The sequence below is a fragment of the Macaca nemestrina genome, chromosome 1 (genome assembly GCF_043159975.1).
Source record: "Macaca nemestrina isolate mMacNem1 chromosome 1, mMacNem.hap1, whole genome shotgun sequence".
Classification (NCBI taxonomy): Eukaryota; Metazoa; Chordata; class Mammalia; order Primates; family Cercopithecidae; genus Macaca; species Macaca nemestrina.
In genome coordinates, this window is record NC_092125.1 from 126211242 (window position 1) to 126236341 (window position 25100).

Here is a 25100-nt window from a genome sequence, read left to right on the forward strand (position 1 = left end):
AGGATGATGGGCAACTGATGGTTTATACATTCAGCTAGGATATTTTTTTAAAGGTAGAGAATATTAAAACATTTTATAACCTACCTATATGAACCGAGTGCTATGCTCAAATTCTAGAGAAAGAAATTGAGTCAATGATATTGGCAAAGTATCAGAGATATTTCTGCAGGCAAGTGTACTTTGACAGGGCTTGCAATTTTGACCCCCCCCACCCCCCTTTTTTTTTTCAAGACTGCTGGTTGTTTATTTTCCTTTAAAAAAAAAAAAAAACTGGGCCGGGCGCGGTGGCTCAAGCCTGTAATCCCAGCACTTTGGGAGGCCGAGACGGGCGGATCACGAGGTCAGGAGATCGAGACCATCCTGGCTAACACGGTGAAACCCCGTCTCTACTAAAAAATACAAAAAATTAGCCGGGCGAAGTGGCGGGCGCCTGTAGTCCCAGCTACTTGGGAGGCTGAGGCAGGAGAATGGCGTGAACCCGGGAGGCGGAGCTTGCAGTGAGCTGAGATCCGGCCACTGCACTCCAGCCTGGGCGACAGAGCATGACTCCGTCTCAAAAAAAAAAAAAAAAAAAAAAAAACTAACAGTTACTTACAGTTTTGTCCCAAAACTTCATTTTCTTTTTTGAATTCACCTAACTTTTTTTTTTTTTTTTTTTTTTTTTTTGGAGATAGTGTCTCTCTCTGTTGCCCAGGCTGGAGTGCAGTGCCCTGATCTCAGTTCACTGCAACCTCTGCCTCCTAGGTTCAAGCGATTCTTGTGCCTCAGCCTTTGGAGTAGGTGGAACTATAGGCGTGCACCACCACACTCAGCTAATTTTTGTATTTTTGATAGAGAAGGAGTTTCACCATGTGGCCAGGCTAGTCTTGAACTCCTGGCCTCAAGGGATCCACCCACCTCGGTCTCCCAAAGTGGTAGGATTACAGGTGAGAGCCACAGTGCTAGGCCTAAATTCACCCAAACTCTTACAGTCCCCCAAAATATTACTGTACACCAACACCTATTCTTTCAAATATTGAATAGGAAGCCCGTCAAATGAGATGGAATTAATATTCTGAAAAATTCCATTGATTTGTATGCCATTATCCAATTTGAGACTACCAGGAAGGACCATTTTAAATTTAAATAAATGTTGCCTTATATGGAATAACTTACTCTTGATCCTCACATTTGTAATCAATAGAGAACTCTTTGGCTGCATCTGATTTTTCACAGTTTTCAGCTAAGTCAGGAATCCTAATGCAAAAATCTACGCTGTTATGTGGATTTGTGAACTGTCTGGAGGGTTCTGGGTCCATTAACCAATGGATAGATTACCAAGAGACCCAAATATAATGTTTTTGTCTCCAACAGAAACATTCTTGCTCTAATATTATTCATATGATTTCAAGCAAAGTGGTGGCTGTTTTCTTCAGGCTCATACCTGGAAATTAATAAAGAGATAGAGCAAGGCATTTCTCTTGGCATTAATTCAAAATTCTAGAGCAAAGTTAATTACATGTGCACTTTTAAAAATCTGGATTCTGGAACTTTCAGTGAGAGCATTTTAGAATTTATTCATTCAAAGTCCCAGAGTGAATGTGCATAATAGGGGGTATTACTTATGCAGTGTGTGAAGAGCTGTAGTATCTGGGGCCAAGGTATAGACCTGTCAGTTAAATGACAGACACATTACACCCTGGCCATGACTGAGACAAGACATCCAAGCATCACCTCTTGTCTTACTGCCTTGGTGCTGCAGCCAGGCAACATATGTCAGGACTCTCATACCCAATGTGATAAATACAGTCTCACCAAGTTCTACAAATTCATTCAGATCTATTGTTGCTTCACATCAATCAGGACTATGGAACTGTTGATTTTAAAAAAATATCAATTGATACTTTTGTAATTAAAAACTGTCAAACAAGATGTTATCAGCAATGCTGAGTGCCACATAGTTGTTGAAAAAATAATGCCTGTGCCATTCCCGATTGCACACAGAGGTAAATAACTGGACTAATTATAAATCAGTCCTTTGTATGATCATGCAGCATAAAAAATCTAAAGAACATTCTCAAGGAAATGTTTCTTCCTAGCCAAAGCTGTAACTGAGAATTTTTAAGCCTAATGTAAAATATTAATGGCTTTTTCCCCTTTTCTCTTTTCACTCCTTCCTGCTCCAATCTCTGCCATCCTCTCCCTTTAAAGGGTAAAACAAAGTCATTCTGCCCTTGCTTCTGCATCATATGTGTCCTTGCCGATACCTGAGGCAGTGAAAAAAGATGAAGAAATGACAGTATCTGGTCTCAGTGTTTCTCACCACACTGGTGTAGCAATATTTAGTATCTCAGATACAGAGTTAACTCTTCGTTGTCCTTCTGCAGCTCTGATAACAGCTGTGCTCTGAACTCTCACACCAATGTGTGTGATCTGTTTGGAGCTGAAACCACAAGGGTTTATGCAGAAAGGGTAACCCCCTACTCTCCTAGGAAACCAATTACTGTGGGTGAGCTACTTTGCTTTTTGCAACATTCATTCATTTATTCATTAATTCAGTGATATGCTAGAGATTAATTTTCAGGGATCTTGTAAGCCAACTGTTAAACTGTTTGCAACTTGAAATTGGTTGGTGGTAAGAGGATGGAAATTTTAAAAAGCTTTAAATCATCCCCGACCTTACACCCAAAGCTAGCTGTTAGATCAACACATTACTAAATTTAGTCATCAATTACTAATTGAGTACCTACTGTGTGCCACGTACTGCATTAGGTGCTAGGGTATAACAATGAAAAATAACAATAAAAATTTGCAATACTATTGGTAAAGACAGGCAATAAACAAATAAATACACTCTTTAAAAAAACTATAAAGAGTAATAGGCAAAATGAAGAAAAGAAACAGATGCTATAACAGAGAATAAAATGAGGGGCAAGCCTCTCTCTAGAGGCAACAGAGTCTGGTAGTTTCAAGGGCAGCCTTTGGAGCCAGAAAGCCCAGTGTGTAATTCTAAACTCTTGCTTCATCATACACAGCATACTGCATATGTGTGCAATAGTATGATTTGGGAACATTATTTTACATCTCTAAACCTCAGTTTCCTTATCTGTAAAATAAGGATCATAATAAACCTCTTTCATAGGATGTTACAAGGATCACAAGAGATAATCCAGGTAAAATGTCTAGTTCTGGGGCTTGGCCTATATTTTGAGCTAACTCAAATATATGTTAACTATAATTATTATCATTATTGTATAAAGAGGTAACATTTAAGACAAAACTTAGATTGTGCAAAATGTGAACTTGATAAAGACCTGAATAAAGAGATTTCCAGGCAGAAGAATACACAAGTGTAAAGTCTTTAAGGTACAAATAGTTCTTGGTCCAAGAACAATTTGAAGCCTTGGGTGGCCGGAGAGTTAGTATTTTACTTTAATGCCTTACTTTTAATGACAAAACTGCAATTACTTTTGCAACAACCTAATAGTACATAGGGAAGAAGCAGCTGGCATAGAGTAGAGCTGAAGAGACAGGCTCGGAGGGATCATGCAGTGCCAGTTAGGCCTCTGAGACACATCTGGATTTTAATCTAAGTATAATCAGAAGTCTCTAAAGGAGTTAAACAGAGAAGTGACATGAGTCCACTCATAGTTTTAGTATCTCTCTTCTTGCCACTTGGTGCTGAATGGTTTAGAAGAGCCAAGAGTAGACATAGAAAGATCAAATAAGAGTCTAATACAGTAATTCAGATGCGAGATTATGGTGATTTGCATGACTGGGTGGCAAAGGAGGTAAATGAAAAGATTTGGGATATATTTTGAAGGTAAAGTCCATATGAAATCATATCTTGTGCAGCAACACAGATGGAACTGAAGGCCATTATCCTAAGTGAAATAACTAAAAAACAGAAGGTCAAACACCACATGTTCTCACTTATAAGTGGAAGCTAAATAATGCACATGCATAGTGGAATAATAGATATTGGAGACTCTGAAAAGTGGGAGGGTGGGAGGGAGGGCGAGGGATACAAAATTACCTAGTGGGTACAATGTACAATATTTGGGTGCTGGTTGCAGTAAAAGCCCAAGCTTCACCACTATGGAATATAATTATGTAACAAAACTGCACTTTTACTCCTTAAATGTATAAAAATTTAAAAAAAAATAGAAGTTGGTCATGGACTGGATAAGGATGTGGTAGATTGCATTTTTCAAAAATGAACACAATGCCACTTCATAGGCTGCATATTACTTCACAATGTGATCCTAGCTGTCCCCCATCTAGAAGTCTCCTCCCTTTAAACCTCAGTATGATTGTGGCTGTTTTAACCAATTGAAGCACAGCACAAATGATGTTATGTAACTTTCAAGGCTAGAGAGACAATGTGATTTCCACCTTGTTCTGACTTCAATAGTGTCCCACAAAAATTCACATCCACTCAAACCTCAGAATGTGACCTTTAGAAATATAGTTTTTGCAAATGTAATTAGGTAAGATGAGGACATATTGGATTAGGCTGGACCCTAATTCCAATATGGTTTGTGTCCTTGTAAGAAGAAGAAAGGGCACACAGACAAAGACACACACAAAACGAAGAAGGTCATGTAATGATAAGGAAAGCAGAGATTGGAATGATGCAGCTGCAAGCCAAGGAATGCCAGGGGTCTCCAGCAACCATCAGAAGGTATAGGAATCTGTAACAAAGGATTCTTCCCCAGAGCCTTTACAGGGAGTGCAGTCCTGCCAACACTTTGATTTCAGACTTCTGGCCTCTGGAACTGTGAGAAGATATATGCATGCTTTTAAGCCATCCAGTTTGTGGCATTTTGTCACAGCAGTCCCAGGAAATTAAAACACACCTTGTCTGCTATGACACACTTTGAAGCTTAAAGCTGCTATGTAACAAACTGACTACTCTGAGTTCAGCACACAGTGAGGAAGCCCGGGCCACATAAGAAGTCACATGAAGGTGCTCCAGTGAGTAGCCTCAGTGAGGTTCCAACTGACAGCCAGCATCAACTGCCAGACATGTGAGGAGACACCTCAACTCAAGATGATGCCAATGCCAGATGTCAACTTGTCCCCAGCTATTGAGTTCTCCCAGTGGAAACTCTAGAGATTGTGGAGCAGAGATAAGCCATCCCTATTTTACCCTGTTTGAATACCTGATCTACAGAATCTTTAAGTCTAACAAAATATTTTCTGCCACTAAATTTTGGAGTGGTTTCAGAAAGATTTAAGATGGTTCCTTTTAAACCTTTCACACATACATAAAGTCTTCAGGATTTAAGAACCTGCCTTTTTAAAACAACAGGCACCTATGAATCTTAAGGGTGATGGTCCATGGCAGCTTCACTGGAAGTCCATGGTTGAAAAAGCCTTATACTGAAGAGATCTGTGGGTGTGTCTTTTGTCTAATGTAGTGGATATACAAATTGATACACAGGAAGCCATAAAGTTTTTTTTAAAGGAACTGAATCAGCTTGAACTAAAAGGAGAGATACGCCATAAAATGAAGGAGGTGAGGTCTTTGGGCCCATAAACTACTTTCAGCAGGAAGCAGGATGAGAAAACTACTCAGTGGCAACAACGGGCCATTTACTATGGAAAAGGAAGAATAACTCAGAAAGTCATGTCAAATGCTAGGAAGGTGGATCCTAGAGCTGGTGGAAACTCCTAGGGAGTAGGTTGGAGACCTTATCAAGGAATTGGCAACAGTTGAATTTTGAACTGCTGTTGGACAGTGACTGCTGTGTGTCTCCCATTTCTCCCTTTTTTGAACAGGAATGCATGCCTGACTCCCAGTGCATGGTGGTATGTGGGAAGAAGACAATTGGAATCTTTTGTTGACAGCTCTTCAGAAATTAAGAGGAACCATGCTAAGAGAACTGCATCCAAAGAGCCTCATCAGCACCGGGCATGACTTGGATGACAACATCCTAGACTTCAAGGTCATGAGGTGAGATTTTGGGAATCTTGGGGGACAGACCAGGTGTATTTTACAGGTAGAAAGGTTATGAACAGTTGTGGACAGTAGATAGATTGATTGTACTGACTGAAGATGGCTACTACGGCATCTTTTATCTCACATGCTCTTCTTCGCTTTATGCCACTAGGTTTTGGGGTAGTTTGTCACACAGCAATAGTAATCAGATTGTGGCAGGAAAAGGGAGGGCAACATAGGACTACTAGTTTTGGGCTTAGGCAACTGGGTGAAAGGTGATCCTATTTGCTAAGATAATCAGTTTTGGGGGAAGGGGATTAAGGAGTGCAGGAGAGGAAATCACAGTTGTCTTTTGTCCAGGTTATTTTTGAAATGTGTATGAGACATTCAAATGCAATCTCCTTAGCTCATTCGGGATTCTGAAACCTCAGTATGACTTCCATAGTAGAATTAGCTTAGCAGTGACATTTCTATGAAGCATGGCACTATAAGCCCATTGTGACATTAACAAAAACAAAAGCTCGATGTCCTCCAAATGGCATAATCATCCAAAACTAATATAACCAAACGTAAGCTGCCCCTCATTTTTAGTACTGGTGCTTGTTACTTTGAAAGGGGACCATTTGGTCATCATTAAATAAGAGAAATACAACTTTATTACTTGAAAATGTTTGAATGCTTGAAGTAGAAAATATATATGTAAATAATCACCCTTGCAACAAAAACACAATTTGAAGTTGATCTAACTGTTCGTTTCCCAAAAATCAAATCTTGGACTGGATTCTAGTTTTAGTCTAAATGCAAATGAGAGCTATTTCAAAAGTGGTGTTCCTTATGGGGATGCCAAAGACCTTAAACAGTTCAGTGTGCCAGATACAGCCATAAAGAAGAGAAGTAGCTGTTTTGCATTCCAGCATTAATCACAGGAACCAGACAAGAATAAACAGCAGTTAAGGTAGGGGGTGCCCGATGAACAAGGATAATAAATGTTTGTGATGACCTCTTCCAGCATGGAATTAAATGCTCTGGGAGACATGAAAAAGTAGAGCAAAAGAAGCGATTCAATCTTCTGTTACCTGTGTTGATGAAACAATGTGCAATTTTTACAAAACCTCTACTCAAAACAAACAGCCTGCCAGATCCCATGTTTCTGGCTACAATGTGACCTTAATATCATTGGAATTCTCCTTCATTTTTGGATGTTGTGATTGATCCATGACACCAGGTTTGTTGCAACCTTCAATAGAATGCTATCATTTATTCAAGGGGCAATTAAATCGCAACGAATCAGTGGACAGAGGAATGGTCTCTGACTCCTCTGTCCTCGTCTTTCATGCAGGATAAAGAAGGTTGCCATCCATGCTATGCCCTGCTTCCCCTTTGTGAATGCACCAGTGGTCCCAATTGAATGTGTGATTGTAGATCAAGGTCTCCTGTGCAGCTCACATCTCAAAATCCCAGAGAATCACTAGAAGACCTTTAATATAGCCTACAGAGTCTGTGCCAAGGAAATGGTGGGTGGTTGGAAGTTTACTAGGACCATGGGGAATTGAGTACAGGCAAGGAAAGAAGGATATTTTATTATTTTTTTTGTATCTAACACAGGAACTCTAGGTGCCAGCACATAGCTCAACACATAGTAAGACATCAGTGATTTTTTAATAATGATGAGCTAATGTTTACAATAAAGTATAATCTTAATTGACAAAGCAATTAATAAAACAAAATGCAAAGCAAAATTTCTTCACTTGGCTTTGACCATCAAATGGGGAAGAATTTATTACTGGCAGTATCATTAAACATGTGGCATGTTTCTGTTGCTAGGAAATTTCTCTAAAATGAGATTTGGGGAGTCTTAAATGCTGTACTTGTGCCTATACTTTTTTTAACCACTTCCTCCTCCTTCCCATTCCTAATGTTAGATATGGATCATAAATGTCTTCTCTTGCATTTCAATAAAATATATTTATGCATTCAAATCTTTTATCAAATGTTAAAGCTTCAAATACTTTAAAGACAAAAGGGAAAATGCACATTGGTTTGGGGATTTAGGAGTGTTTAGAGTTTTCTGGGTTTTTTTTAAAAGAGAATTTGCAAATGGTACAGGAGAGGAATCAACCCTAACAATGATTATTAATATAAAAAAATTAGGGGAATACTGAGAGTACTCTGGCATTTTTTTCACCTAAAGGAGGCAACCAGAATGACATGCAAATCAGTGCTCTTATCTAATGAATAATGCAAATGAGTGTTCTGCATATAGTAAGTGAGTCTGCAGGAATTCTCTCAGCCTTACCTCACATATCTTGTGGATTTAAGCACCGTGTGACACAAGAAATTAGAGAAAAGAATTGCCAAGTAATGACAGAGCCTTGGAGCCCCAAGTCAGTGCAGACAGCAAGGGCATTAAGAGGCACAGTACAGCAAGGGAGGGAGCTGACATCTCGTTAAAATGAAAATGTTGTTATTTTCCTTAACCGAGTTAATGGAGTTGTATGACATTGTAATCTGTGATTATTTGTGTGGCTATTGTTTAAAAGAATTCTCAGCCACAGTTTTTTGAAAGGATTCTGGAAAATTTTAAAAAGCCACCTTCCTCACAAACCCTAGTGAAAGAGAAAAATGTTATCTAGGAGTATTTTACACTCTCTTTCATACAAGTTAATCAACACTTAAGACTTTTCAGTAGCATAACAAAAGCCACTTAAAATTGCATTTTATGCAACTTTCTAGCTACTTAAAAGGTACTCAATTCCTCTAATAACAATTGAAAACAAACCCTCATTTATGCAATACATAAATGATAGATGTGAACCAAAGGTGTGCTCACAGTTACTTTTCAGTCATGGGTTATTTCACTGAAATATATTTTTTATTTAGAACTCACTGTCATTGTCTCTAGTTTTCTAAGAAAGCAGCTCTGAATACAAAATTCTTTTCCTTGCATAACAAAATATCACGCCTTATTTTTGTTGTTGAATCCCTTTTTCTGCTAGTCCCAGATTTAAATCAATCTTGGAGTGCTCAGCTAAGCTTGTGCAAGTGTGATTGACTCTATTTTTCACCAAAATATTTAGAAAAGAGTTCAACATAACTAGCCACTTGAAGGAGGGGAATCTGCAGCACAGCCCTTGGCCATTTGTTTCTGGCTCTCCTTAGGGGATCTCTGAATACAGAGGTGGACCAAAATCAAGCAACAATGGTTAAATCTTTTTGATGAAGAGAAATATGTTGTAAATTCCCTGCTATAAGAAATATATTCTAGGAGATACTGAAGATACTATTATCTAGGCGATACAAACCACACATTATCCTAACTAGGATAATGGACACATATATCCATTATTAATCTAGGCAATTATTATGTTTTAGTTTTGTGGTTTCCTCCTAAGTTTTAATTTTGGAGGAAATTTTGAATAACAAAGTCTGCCAAAAATTATAAGCCTCTGAATTACGGAGCAATGTTATAAAATAAAGGCAATATCTTCAGAATAGGGATTTTGTGACATTTATTTAAACACCTAGAGAACATTTTTATTTACTTCTCAGGACCATGTTCTATAGCACTTTTTTTACAGTATAAAATTATTAGTATGTCATAAATCAGTTTAGCAAATCTTGATCATAGTTTCAAAATCTGAAATAGAAAACACAAAATTGCTTTGTACACAGTAAGGCATTTTTGTGAAACTTTTATTTCACTTAAATGCGTATTTATGTTTATATGTGTTTACTGAGCCTTGATGTAAAATGCATTACCATTAATTTTAGATTTAAAAAGTTTGAAAGGTTGTACTTTAGGGCCCATCATCAAATCATCTAAGGTTCATATTGACACTGAGAAGGAGCACAGATAAGACAGACAAACTCGATTATTATGTTTACTGAGTAAAAAGGATCGACTAAGACTTCCATACCTATCTAAAATATAAGCTCTGAGAAATTCACAACTTTATAGGAACACAAATACATTTTTATTTCCTAATGGGCTTTGCAAATAGAAGCACAGATTTTATTACAATTCCTATATTGTTGCCGGGGTAGAAATCAATCCAGGTTCCTATCTTCAGGCAGAAAAATCTAAGACACTCTCTGGTAGGTAGGAAGCAAGGGTTAAATAGGGCCTTGAGTTAATTGGGCAAATTTAAGGCTCCTGTGTGTATACTGGAGTTTTAAAGTGGAGCTTTCCTGACATGTAACTTACTAATGTAAAACTGGACTTACTCCCTCACAATGCTTCTAGTCAGAAACTCTTGAAAAGAAAGCCAAAAGAAATAAACAGAAAAGCTCACCCTAAAGGAAATGGAGATAGTTCAGGAAACAGAATATTAAAATAATTCCATTAATATTTCGGAGGATGCAGGGTGGGGAGGAGGGAGAGTATCAGGAAAAATAACTAATAGGTACTAGTTTTAATACTTAGGTAATGAAATAATCTATACAACAAACCCCTATGATACAAGTTTACCTGTGTAACAAACCTGCACTTGTACCCTTGAACTTAAAATGAAGGTTAAAAACAAAAACAAATCTACTCAGAGAAGTTCAAGAATGTTATATATTCATATAACAAAAATAAAATATTTTGAGAGAAAACAGTAATTGTATTGTCAATTTTTAAAAAAATATATTGAAATAAATGCCCGGAAAAATGTCATAGAGGAAAAACACAAAACAATGGCATGGGTGTTTTAAAAAATAAAAAGATAAAAGATACAGATAAGAAAGATAAAAGATACAGATAAAAATAACTGAGATGCTTCAGTTCCTAGGATGAAGGAATGAAGGACAGGAAGAAGAGTTATTTAAAAGATAATAAAATACTTCCCACAAGAAAAGTGTAAGTCTTTTGGATTGGGTAGATCCACCAAGTTCCAGCATAATAATAAATGAATAAAAGAACCAACTGGACACTCATTATAAATTTTCAGGATAAAAAGAAAGTCCTCAACTCTTTCAAGAGTGTGGTACATTGTCTTATTTTTCCTGGTTATTCACTGTCCCCCTCTAAAGGACCCATCTTTCAGGGACCCTCCCTGGGTCTTCTCTTTGTGGGGAGGGCAGGGCTAAAAAAGGAGGAGGCTTGGAAAGAATGTTTCCTATTACATTAATGTCAAGCTTGGGCATATTGAAATATGAGTGGGAATAACATATGCTATGTCCAAGCAGCTTTATGTTTCCACACATTGATCTACCACAGCTCCTTTCTCTAGCCAAGAGGTGAGCATTCCCAGCTGGGGCTAATTCTTCAGTCTAGATCATGTGGGACCAAGCTAAAGTCAATCTGCAGCTAACATGCTGCAAGCCACTAAGATTTTTATGTTGTGTGTCACCATGGCTTAACTTAGTGAAACTTAATGCAAGAGAACAACATGTCACCTAGAAAAGAAAAACAGTATGTCTTTTCAGCAGCACTGGGTCTAACTGTGCCTTCTGAATTGTGGACAAAAATATTTTTAACTTTGAATTCTGTGCCAACCTATCAATTAAGGTGAGAGTAAAATAGAGAAATTTTTCATCAAGCAAGTACCCATGCAAAGTAGATTGCCCTATGCTTTTTCATTATTAAGTTAATTGAACCTATGTCCTAACAAAATGAAGATAAAGCAAAAGTTAGAGAGACACGGGAAACTACGGGTCCTACCTAGGAGAACAATGAAAAAAAAGACCTAAGTGGTGGGTTGGGATCCAGAAAAGACTGACATCATAAACGTGTGGTTATAACGAAGAAAAACAGGCAATAGCGCAAGAAATGAGGCAAATGAAAACTCACAAGAAAGATAGGAGTTACTTGTAAAACATGGCATGATTTTTCACAACTGATAAGAATTGAAGAAAAAAGAATTTATCTGACACTGATACTAATCATTTTTTTTTTTTTTTTTTTTTTGAGATGGAGCCTCGCTTTGTCACCCAGGCTGCAGTGCAGTGGCGCGATCTCAGCTCACTGCAAGCTCCGCCTACCGGGTTCACGCCATTCTCCTGCCTCAGCCTCCGAGTAGCTGGAACTACAGGCGCCGCCACCACGCCCGGCTAATTTTTTTGTATTTTTAGTAGAGACGGGGTTTCACCGTGTTAGCCAGAATGGTCTCGATCTCCTGACCTCGTGATCCACCCGCCTCGGACTCCCAAAGTGCTGGGATTACAGGCGTAAGCCACCGCGCCCGGCAATACTAATCATTATACTCCATGTGATGCAAGGATCATGAGTTTGGACCTATGCAAAATAAAATAAAATTATAGATCTGAACTTGATGTAATATTGAAAAATGTCTACACAGTCATGATAATGTAAATTTGGTTTAATGACTTTCAACTTAAAGAGTTAACCTAAGAATAAAGGACATAAGACTTAGTTGCATTTGCAAGGCAGAATAAAAATCTTAACACTGTGAATAGTAGTGCAAATAAAAATATGGCTGACAGCAGGTGGGACATGGAAGAGGTGGAGAAAATGTAAAAGCAGTCAAGTTCTCAACTTACTATAATGGGAGGGTTGAGAGATAACAATCAATTGGGTCTCTAGTCCCTCCTAGCTCCAGAAAGTAATAACAATGTGGTCCTGAAAGTTGATTGACCAGTAATAGATTATGTTTACAAGATCAACATACATGAATACAATCACCTAAATATTACAAAATGGAAAAAAGGGAAGAAAAAAGGCAATTTATATAACTGATCTAAAACTTCATCTTTAAAAGAGAGAAAATCAATGTTCTAAAGTTGATAAATCAAACAAAAGCATAAATATATCTAGAATTATGGAGAAAACTGCTAGAAGTAAATCAGAAACAGTTCTTTAAAAGTTGCTTCTTAAGGCCGGGCATGGTGGTTCACACCTGTAATCCCAGCACTTTGGGAGGCCAAGATGGGCGGATCATGAGGTCAGGAGTTTGAGACCAGCCTGGCCAACATGCTGAAACCCATCTCTACTAAAAATACAAAAATTAGCCGGGCGTGGTGGTGGGTGCCTGTAATTCCAGCTACTCAGGAGGCTGAGGCAGGAGAATTGCTTGAACCCAGGAGGCAGTTGCAGTGAGCTGAGATCATGCTACTGCACTCCAGCCTGGGAGACAGACCAAGACTCTGTCTTGAGGGAGGAAAAAAAGGTTGCTTCTTAGACATGAGAGTTGGGAGGAGACTAGGTGACTTGTTTTCATAGCTCTTCTGTACTCTTTTATTTGTTAACACGAGCATGTAGTATTTTGCTAAAAATAAAACTTAAATTTAAAACAAGGTAAGGGCAGTTAGGGCCTTGAATATTACGGTAAAAGTCATTGAAAGTTCAGTGGCACAAGAGAAACATGTGATTCTCACTAAAATAATGCATTAGAATCATTAGAATAGCAGCTGTCATGAAGGAAGTTGAGACTGAAGATGATGATTTAGGAAGTTGACTTGGATCAGTGGTTCTCAGCTAGGACAATTTTGCTCCTCAGAGGACATTTGGCAATATCTGAAGATACGATGGTTTGCCACAACTGGATGTGTGTGCTACTGGCATCTAGTGCCAGTAAGCTGCTATACAGGATAGCCACCTACAACAGGAAATTATCCAGTCCCAACTGTCAATTATGCCAAGTGTGAGAAACCTTGCTTTACACTATGTATATTTGTTTATATGAGAGATAATAAGACATCAAACTAGGCAAATAACAGAAAGGAATGAGTGAAATAATGAAAGATTAGGAGAAACTGGTAGTATTGGGGAAAACCTGGATGGGTAAATGAAAATCAAAAACCTTTGAAAATATAGATTGTAAAAAATTCCATTCTGTTTATCCATGTTAGTCAATTCCTAATGCAGTATAGCATTGCGGTTAACCTGAAAATTTTCAAAATACTCCAATTCATGTAAGTACCACAGCACCCTTAAGCCTCACTGTAAGTGTATATGCAGTTCCTCTTGTCAGCTAATTCACTTAACAGTGATGTTAAGATTCGTACTTTGTTAAACACATGGGCAAAGGCAACCCTTGAATTCCTCACTTGAGGATCAATGCAACTGAGTTATTTATAAAGATTAATTCAGTGAAATTATTCCTCCAAAGTATCTTGTGTTCAGATACTTAATAGTAAAGATTTGCTCTTCATGTCTATAAAAATGCATATTTTTATTTTAATTTCAGAAATACACGATGTACATAATTTTCCAAACCTCCCTTATCAAATAAGTTGCTGATTGCAGTTGAATGAAAAGAAAGATATTCATAGGAAATGGGAAACCATTTAACTCTCCCTAAATCAATCTCTCCTACCATGGTGTTAATCTATAGACCTAATTTATTTGCAGCAAGACTTTATTTTATAGTCGAAAGCTGCAGTTTTTCTATCTAATAGAAATTTTACTCAGCTACCCATATGTTCCCTGAAGGTAGGAACCTTGTCTTACTCAACTGCCTTCTCCTCAAAATACCCAGTTGAAAACAGTGGGCCCTCAATAAGTAACTTTTGATTTGTATTGAATTGCTGAATTAAACTTCACACAACCCCCAGCAAGAATCTGTACTTGTCAACACTAAAATTACTTATGATCTATGCAGAGACGTAATGAACTGACAAAGTTATGAATCTTTACCAAACTGGCCTTAAAACTATTAGTTGTTCTCACCATGCATATGTTAAATGAATCTGGAATTTTTATGCCAAATTGAAATATGGTGCCCTAGAGAATTTCCATAAATGATCTCATTCAAGTAAATTTACTCTGTGCCCCCTAACACCCACACTGTTATTAGAGACTGGCCTTTTGCTTCAAATTACATAATAGCATAATAGCTTTTCATATAAGACATCTGTCTTGTAACTTGCCTAACTTTCTTAGAAAAAAAAAACGAAACAGAAAGCAATAGGAAAAACAATACCTCAGTGACATTAATTATACCAGAATGTTTGCCAGTGCTTTGAAAGGAGGACTATGAACATTGATTGCCATTGAAATGAGAGCTGAAGGATATATTATAGTCCTGAAAACCCCACTTAATGTTCTTATGGCTCTAAGAAATCTAGTAATATCCTGATGGCTACCTAGGGAGACAAACAATTTCTCCTATGAAGTTGCCCTAGGCAGTAACCTGCTGTGTGCTGGTGCCGGTATCCTTTTGCAGGCTGTTGAATTCTAAAATGTCTCTTGCTTTCTAACGCAAAGTTTGATCATGACATAACATACCAGTAGATAAAGGTCCTTTAAATCCCAAATCAAATTGCAAAGAACCCTCACATTCTGATTGCACTATTGTTAAACTTTATTCATCTCAATAAGCTGATTTTTCTTGAGTTTGGAATTCTTAAGAAGCATCACAGAAGAGTCACTATGCTGAGTTTCAAAAGGCAAAGACAATTTGGTTGCGAAAATCAGAAAGCACTAACTGAATTTGAAGCTACCGTTATAATTGCTGCTTAATGCCTGATAATATTTCACCATTAATGCTTTCAACAACCATACAGTGATCAAATCAATAAATAAAATACTTACATTACAAAAACCATGGTTAGTCAGCTTTTAAAAATTCATTCATTCATTTATTCATTCATTCATTCATTCATTCATTCTTTCAACCAGTCATTATTAGTGAAGTATCTGTTATATATCAGGGATGGTTCTGGAAACACGGCTGAATTATCCTTGCCCTTGAATTTATAAGATAAATTTTCAACTCTCAGCTTGCACTAAAATTAGGTAGACAACTAAAAAAAAAAATCTGTAAATTTCATCTCCAAAGGTAGTTCTCAAATATTGGCATTTCTTAAAAACACCCTAGGAGGTTCTAATGCAGAGCTGGGAATGAGATCCCTGCTCTAAGAGGTGAATTACACAACAAACGGGAAATCATTGAGCACTGTGTTAATTGCTGTGATAGGCATAGACCCCATGTTATGGGAGCACTTTGGAAGGTCATAAAACTCAGTCTTGGTGGGCAGCAGGTAGAGGAATGAACAGGGAGAGTTTAACCAATAAAAGTAACCTAATGGCTTGTACAGAAGAACAAAAGAACTTTCAAAAAGGATCAGAGCAGAAAGAGGGAGACAGGAAAATAAAGAATTAAGTAGGCAAAAACACATGCACATTTCAGCACAATAAACTAAAGGGCAAACATTCAGTCAAAGTGCTACATTCCACAGTGGAAGGAGTAAGGGATTCAGCTCAAACATCAACAATGTGCTCCTGGGCTAGTAACTGTGCTTTTTATTTTTGTCTTCATTTTTAAATGGAGGCAATAGATACCTTGTAGGATTGTTATAAAGAACAGAAATAAAATATGGCATAAAGCAAACACTCCATGAACACTCATCATTAAGTAAATCTAGAGGATTCTAACCCAGATACTATTTAAATTAAACAATAATTTAGTGATTCAATTAAGGTAATAATTTCTGTTTGTTTAGAAGACTGAAATCTCAAGATTAAATAAGAACAATCCTGTCATATTTTTCTGTTGTGGAATATGGGATCCAATGCACATCACTTTTTATGCCACATTAACCCTAAACAGTACTCAACTTTCCTCTCCCAAAGGTAGTGTTGACTAGTGTAACACTTTCATTAAAGAAGATCAGAAAATTCTGATGGAATTCAGATTCCATATAGAAAAGGAAATGCTAACACTCAAATCTATCTTCAAGGACAAAACAAACTCTCAGTGTGGCTCTGAAGTCTTTTCTTCATGAAATCATTTTATTCTTTAGATTTGCTTATCTATCTTAAAATAGCAGGCAAAAAAAAGAAAAAGAAAAAGAAAACAAAAAAAAAAAGAAAAGAAAAAAGAAAAAAAAGAGCTGTAATTTTTCTCACTGTATTTCACTGTTCTAAATAAGAACTATTAAACACCTCACACTCCTTTCACCAGATTGGTATCGTCTTCCTTAAGATCCAGAGAGCTGTAAAACCTTCATTTCCAAGGCATTGAGTGTGCTGGGCATTACTGAAGGATTCTGGGTTTGGCATATAGTTTTTCAGGCAAGGTGAAGTGTTGTGGATCACACTTTGTTGTCAGAGAAATTTAGGCCCAATCCTTTACTTCTTCCCTGCCTCAAGGAAACAATAGGTCAGGTTATTCAATTTATCCATTACTGAAGGAGAGAAACACCAATTCTCTTCCACCAGGGCTTTGAAATGGCTATTTCTAAAGAATCACCATTCTTTCTGTATCCTAGACTAAACTTTAGAAATTTTTAAAAAGTATAAAGGAAAAAAGGAACAATACACAAAATGAAAAACTGCTAGAATAGTGAATTGTGAGGCTTTAAGATGCATTAAACAACACCACAAAAAAATCCTGGCTGGGTATATATCTCAATAAATCCTTGAAGCACTGCTACCTGATTCTTTGACAAATATCATATAATGGCCTGGAAGTGAAGTATAATTTCAGTTCCTACTACAGAGCCATTATGATGTTCTCGTGGACCAGTTAATTATTACTGAGCTCTCCTGAACCAATCTCATACTGATCTGGAAACAGAAAAGTCATCTCTTCTGAATGAAGTGATTTCTCTAGAAAGGCAGCTGTTCTCAAGAGTCAAGTTCACAGCACATAGATTGCAGAAGGACATTGCCAAATTATCTACTTTAGAGTCTGCCAAGACAAATTATTTTCTTCTATCACAAAATTCTACCAAGTACCTATTGCTTTAAAAATGCCAGTTTTTAAATATTTATTCTGGTATAACATAGCAAATTTCTATTTATGAGAGTCCCTAGTGACACATGGGACAAGAAGTCTATAATTTAAGGCAAACCCTTAATCAGGTTGATGCCATAAAAATTCCATTTCCTTTTGAGACAACTTTTAAAAGCAAAGTCAGTATTCGCCACAGCCCAAGAATGTCTTAACCAAACCACTGGCCTCTTTTCTTTTCTAGTGACAGTATAAAGACAATTTTAAGTCTTGGACTCTGCAACTTAACTTCACATATTATGGGATGCAGGATAAACATAAGGAGTCAGAAACCAGACTGCCAAGATTTTTGCTAATTGTGTGACTTTGGACAGATTTTGTAATTTTTCTGTGTCCTACCTTCCTCATTTGAAAAGCGGGGTCAATTATAGTACTTAATCATTGGGATGGTTATGAATGAACACATATAAAAGTCTTACAATAGTGCCTGATACATAGTTGATGTTTGACAGAAGTTAGCTGTTAGTAATTTATGCTAAGGTCCCCAAGAATTCCCTTGGCAGAGTATAGGTTGTGAAATTAGGGATGAATCTCAGCTCAGTCCTTCATTAGCTTTGTTGTGATAGACAATGCTCTTTGATCTCTCTGAGCCTCACTGTTCTCAAGTGCTTCAAGGATAACAACACCTACGTCATACAATTGTTTGAGGATTAAACAATCTAGGAGCAAAATGCTTGGCATATGTAGTCAGGTGGTTATCTGAACAGCATGTAGCAACTGAAGTGAATAAATAGAATATATACTAGATTGTCAAACTGGCAAAAGAATAAAAAACAGACTAAAGGTAAGTTAATATTTCATTCTAGAAAATCCTAGATTTCTCACTTGCCATCTCAAAAAAAATAAAATAAAATAAAAATAAAAAGCAAAGGAAAACAAAAAAAAAAAAGAAAAAAAAATCCAAGCTGTTGGTAAAAGTATCCTATGTTCCAGTGTGAATGTGAGACTAGGAAATCGCTGGTGACTCTGGTCAGCTTTTAGCAAATGCATTGACTCAGATAAAGTGAACAGTTGTCACTGCAGAATCTCCAGAAATACTGCAGGTTTTCAGAGGGTGGATGGCAGTTATGTCTGTGAGGGGCAGAGAAATGAATTTTAGAGCGATAAATGCAGCAGGTGTGCAGTGACTCATACTGAGGGCGACTGCAGTACAGAGCCCCATGGAGGCTCCACACACAGGACAGTCTGGAAGCTTCTAAGCCTCCTGCTGGGACACACAATGGCAGACCACGGGCTGCTCAGGAGACCAAAAAAGAACCCAGTGTCTTTGAGACATCCAGACTCCTTGAGAAAGAAAAAGTTGAATCTCAAGTCATAAAAGTCCTTTCAGTACTGTCTGCCAATGGCTGTGAGGAGACAGTGAAAGGCCAGGAGGAAGAGAAAAAGCTGTTTGCTGAAGGACGGAAGGAATGTAAGTGCAAAACTCAGAGTTAGTATAGAATGGACGGGGAAAATGAGCAAGTGTTATCATTATAAATATATATACACACACACATACAATGAGAAAAAATAAAAACTTTTTGGGGGTGAAAAATTGTAATGTGTTGAAACTCAACTCAAAAAATGTAAGATGGAAAAGGAAAAATATTTACTGAGCATTTTTATACATCAATAACTTAGCCATTAATATTTTTAAATATTAAAAAGGGCACAGAGTATGGTATTGATTTGAAATATGGAAAATGTTATACTAAAAACTGTATCTGGTTTTGACCTGACAAAATAAGACGAGTTGATCTGATTTTACCACATACTAGAGGCTAGATTTCAACACAATAACATTTTGTGTCATTAAAATGTGGATTGGGACACTAAATATTTGTGTGATGCTACAAGTATTGATGGTCCCATTATTAAGATATGAAGAATGCATTTTTTACCAGAACCTACTATTCTGATTAAACAGTTCCAAAGAAAGAAAAGGGAATTGCAAGCTTGAATATATTCTTCAATGACTGCCTATATTTGATTATGGGGTCAGCAATGGTAACTTAATAAATTATAATGTGTTTTTGGAACTTAATCGATAATAGCTACTTTTATTCCATTTTTTATTCTTTTGTTTTTTCTCCCCTCAAGAAAAATCGCATTCAGTACAATAGCTACTATTAAAACAAAACACATAAATACCAAATAGCCCATCCAATTAATCCACTTCCAATGGGTCTAGATTATCAGCAGCAATAATTATGTTCCATTTATATCTGGTTATTAATCTTAATGATATTAAATCTGCCATTTAAATAATTACTTTTTTTTAACCAGTATCATCAGTAACAATAATTTTTTTTGCATGTAATTAATATATTTGTCATTTTTTTAAGACTGCTAATCAATTTTTAACAGCCTTCCCTTAACCTAGTATATCATCCACAGGATGATAATAAACATAAATAAAATAATAGATGAGTACTAAAAGTTGCTACTCTACTCGTTTGAATTTTCACACATGACATTGATGTGGTCCAAGAAAAAAAGAAATAACTTATTTACCTTCCTTAGGCTCGAACCCCCTTTCATTTTCACTTCCTTTTGGTTTAAGTTATTTTTATATAAGAAGCCTTAATCAATAATCCACTGTAAAAGTAATTTTCTTAGTATTCCTAAAAAGTAGATGTGATGGTCTTTTTGATGCATCAACTGGTCTAGGCTACAGTCAACAGTTACTCTGCCAAACATTAATCCAGGTGTCTCTGTGAAGATACTTTATAGACGTGATTTAAGTCCATAATCAGTTGACTTTCAGTAAGAGAGATTATCCTAGATAATCTGAGTGGGTCTGATTCAATCAGTTGAAATGTTTTAGAAGCAGAGTTGAGTCTTCCCTAAAGAAGAGAAAATTCCAGCTGTGGACAGCACTTTAGTCTGTGCACAAGAGTTCCAGCCTTCCCTTTCTTAGAGCCTGCCATAAAGATTTTTCAGTTGCCTAGGCAGCCTCCACAATAGCATAAACCAATTATTGTGAGGCATCTCTTAATGTACATCTCCTATTAGCTCTGCTTCTCTGGTTACAGTGACGATTAGATATCTTAATGAATGACCACCCTGACTGATACCGTAGGCTAGTGCAAGGCATCCTGGGGGTTGTGTCAGAGAATAGAGAGAGTAAAAACTACTCCTTGCTTTAAACATACACCTTACCATTTCAAATTTCATTCTTGGATAGCCACTCACTTATTTGTAAGATTTTATAAAAATTCAGTATTTCTAGAAGGGGTAACAGCATAAACTATTCCTATGAAGGCCTTCACCATTAGAGGTTCCCTACTCCTGCTTGAGGTGTCAAGAAAGTGGAATATATGAAGGAGAGCTCTAAATGAGAAATTACTTACAGGATCCAATGTACACTGTTTGGGCGATGGCTACATTACAAGTCTAGACTTCACAGCTATGCAGTATATCTGTGTAACAAAACTGCACTTGTGTCCCCTAAATCTTTAATAATAATAAAAGACTAGCAGAAGAGTAAGCATCAAATGGAAGCGTTGCTACTGTGTAGCTTGGCCATCCTCTGAGGGAGCCAGTCCTCTCAGAGCTAATAATTCTCCAAATTTCCTTGAATTTCTAATGAATTATAAGTTTAACTTCTCCCAGGTGACCAAGACCATAAATTACAGGAATGTATACCCACAGGATTTCATTATCAGAATGGAACCTACCAAGACGCTCTAAAATATTAATACTCTTGCCATTCTTTGTAAAATCTATAAATTCAAGAAAACCGAATTTGATACAAAGGCTATGGAGTCAAAAAATGCATTTGTAGATTAAACTGCAATGGCTAGTTTTATTTTAACTACACATTAAATATGGGTACAGTTTGAATAGAAAAAGAAGGCTAGCCTACATATGGAGGCCTTAGTAATGGCTTCAGCAAATTTCAGTCTGTCAAAAATGATGTATATTTGAAATTGGTGACCAATTTGATCAATTTTTCAAAATGTCATCAGCTCACCAAATATATCCAATTATTTTGAGATGTTTCTGCAGATTTTTTTTTTTTTTTTTTTTTTTGCTATGTTGGTTCTATGAATCAGCCCTTTATGGCTAAGAGACTAATGGGCCTGTCCTGAGTTTGGAGGATTGAGCCAAATAGGAGTGAAATCACAGATATTGCTATAGATATGAAAAAAATACAATGTGCTTATTCCTATGTTTATCCAGGATGCAATTTAAAATATGATTATTGTAAGCTAGATTTACTATAGGGTTTATTTTGTTGTCCTTGGTAAATGTCACCTCAAAATAGTTCCACTTCTATTTTCCTCAAGGCAGCAGAGATGCTCATGAACACTTGTAGACAGGGGCATACTGTCAAGTTAAAGCAGATATGGAAAAGTTTCTACTGAGAGAGAGAAATATTTTAAACTATCCAGAATGTTAAAAATAAATAAGATTTATATATCAGAAAAATACTCTTCTAGATGTAGTGTCTTACTTCATAGATTAATAACTAACTGTAGACACAATTTTACAGCTTCTTGAAATTATTTTTATTACAATCTAGTTGCTAAGGTCATTTTTTGACAGGATTCTACAGTGAAAACGAGGACTTTACCAGTGATTTCCTGTGCTGGTTATGTACTTCCTTAAAAAGAAAAAGAGAAAGAAGGAAGGAAGTAAATAAGGGGGGTGCAGGGAAGGAGGGCAGTAGAGCAACACTTATTGTCTTGCTCATTTCAGGCTAGACTACATGAATAACCTTGTTTCAAAGTAAAGCTCCCATTAGTTATATTATGAAATTACAGGGTATTTTTCCTTCAGGAATCTCAAAGTCATTTTCTGGTATCAATTTGTCAATAGTCCAATGCCTTCGATCCTGTAGTGCCCAGAGGAGTCTGTCCTGGCATTATTTCCGCAGAGCCTTTCATTAGCCTTATGACAACCCAAGGTAAGAAGCATCAATAATGACTGTAAAGTTTTGTTTTGTTTTCCAAATGCTTACTTAACTGACAAACAATATATACATGAAAAAAAAGAATGGCTTTACAAGAACTGGAAAACTTAAGGGCAATATATTTATATTTTTCTAAAATCTACTCAAGCTTTCATTCAAAGATTATATTAATACATGTTAGGCACTTAGACAGTGCCTGATGAAATATACTCAATAAAAATTACTTCTTACTTAATGATATCCAGTAATCTCACAACTATTTTTTATTAGTTACTGTGACTTATGGCAAGTCATTTAACCTCTTCACCTCAGTTTCCTCACTTTTTAAATGAGGCTTTCACCTACATATTAGTATTAACATGACTAAAGATACATAAAACCATATTTAAGTTTTTATACAAATATGAAAATACACATTATTTTTATATTTGTACTAATAATTATACAAATTATTAGTATAATAAATATGGGTCTTGAACTTTAGGCACTTTTGAAATATTAACACTGATAATAATAAATCATATAGAATATATATTATCCCCACTACTAATAAACTGTGAAAAAGGTAATGCTGATGTTCTGTCATTACAGATAGATTCTTCTAAAATAAAGTTCTTCTTGGTGAACATGCATAAATTCGTGCCACTCTAAGGATGACTGTAGACAGTCTCATGGAATTATGAAGATTTGAAGAGCAAATCAAATAAAATGGAACTTAAGCAATTTTATAAACGTTTCTTACTGGAAACCAATGGTGAAACCAACAGTCCAATATACCACTGAAACTGTCATATAGTCATGAATAAGTATTTCAGAATAGGAGGGAAAACTGAGGTTTGGGCTGGGATTACAGAACGCCCTCTGAATGTCAGAGATTATGACCTAGAGCAGGTTAAGTTGCTTGTATCTGAATTCTGTGTCATTGTGATCCTTCTTACTGTACCCATCTCTAAATAAGAGCACTTAAACCTATGGTACTTAATGACAGTACCGGTGACTTTGATATTTACCCATCTACTGTTGTGTATTATTGTATATCTCAATTACGTATGTCTCATATCTCTAGAACATTTTTGATAGGCAAAGGCCTGGGTCAATCCAAGGGTCTGGTATGTTATTAAAAGTGACTTTTTCTTGTACTTTTGGTTTCACAGTTAATTGCTTCAGACAATCTTCACAAAAAAAAGTAAAAAAAAATCCCTGAAACCCAGAAAGTTTAAATAAGTAACTTGTCCAAAATTACTTGATTAGGCTTTTGTAAATATATTTTGAATTGGATCTTTATATTATCTGTTAAGTACTGATGATTTGTGACCACTGAGCTTGCAAATAAATATAAAACAAGAATTATGGTAACTTACTTTTTATACCACTTTCCTCCTATTTTATCTAGTACTTTTCATTTTATAAAATACCTTCACCTACATTATTGCATTTAAAGATTGATTACAGAGAGAAGAAGCCAAGTATAAGAAATGATGCTAGTATATTATGTATTGGGAAACATAAGGAGAGCTGAGCAGGATTTAGATTAATTCACAGACAGCACAATGGTAACATTTGTTACTGTTGAGATAAATCTATAAAAGAAACTTATTTTAAAAGGGAAGCAAAAGACAAGACTTTGCAGTTTCCTTAAGCTAGAATGTCCTTCTATTTCTTCTTCCATCTCAGAGTAGTCTACTTTTTTCTCAAAGCTTAGCTCAAAGGCCTTCTGGTTTTATGAAGTTATCACTGATCCCTCTGAGTTTGCAATGAATTGCTTCTTTCTGTGTTCCCATTGCTCTTTATATGTAGTGCCGGCATAATATTTGTTTCTTCTTTGTAAATAATGATTTACTTTATAAAGCTTCTTGAAGGCAGAGGACAGACTGTCATTGTTAGCTCCCATTATGCCCAGCCCAGGGCTCTACAGAGCAAGGAATTTCATAAACACATGCAGAACTGAACTAACTGTTTAGAGGACACTTAGGGAACGCAACTTAGTGAATTCACAGTGGAGAGAAACCACTAAATACTCCCACAAAACATCCCCAAGTATCAACTTCTGCCAGATTCTTCATGAGATTCCTTCGATATCATAAATGATGGCAAAGTCATTGGTAATAAGAAAAACGTGGCAGAAAAGATTATTGAGGGTCAATAATTAAAATCAAAGTGGAGAGCAGAAATTTAGGAAAGCAGACAGGTACAAGAATTCTTCATTCCATGGTTAGATATTAAGGGCTCACTATGTATCAGGCACTATACTTAATTGCCCGAGATACAATAAAGAACACAGGTTCATTTCTGTCTACAAGGAGCTTACAATCTGATGTAGTGGGCAGACTAGTAAGTAATAATTACAAAATGAAATGGTGAGTGCATTGTTCAGGAGAATTACCTACTACAACAGCGCAGTTGCATTGCTAAGAAAACTTGCTCTTAAATTAACTTAAAAACATAGTTTCAGTGACAAAAAGGAGTTAGGGATTTTTTGTCTTATAACAGCAAAACTATTTTAATGTAGGCATTTTAATAATAAAGTTGCATGTCTTGATACCTGTGTTAGATACAGTGAACTCCAAGTTTCTCTTCAAGGAATCAGTATGTCAGTATGTTC

At 36.4% G+C, this 25100-nt stretch overlaps 1 protein-coding gene and 1 long non-coding RNA gene across 20 annotated transcripts in view; one reads left to right on the top strand and one right to left on the bottom strand.

The window, feature by feature from the left end:
• Window positions 1-25100, bottom strand: part of LOC105489205 (netrin G1) — a 362022-nt gene that overhangs the window by 311405 nt on the left and 25517 nt on the right. The window lies entirely within an intron of this gene.
• On the top strand, window positions 18968-23315 carry LOC139356294 (uncharacterized). The gene is made up of 3 exons (XR_011607896.1): window positions 18968-19012; window positions 22405-22492; window positions 23090-23315. It is a non-coding gene; the product is annotated as an uncharacterized lncRNA (long non-coding RNA).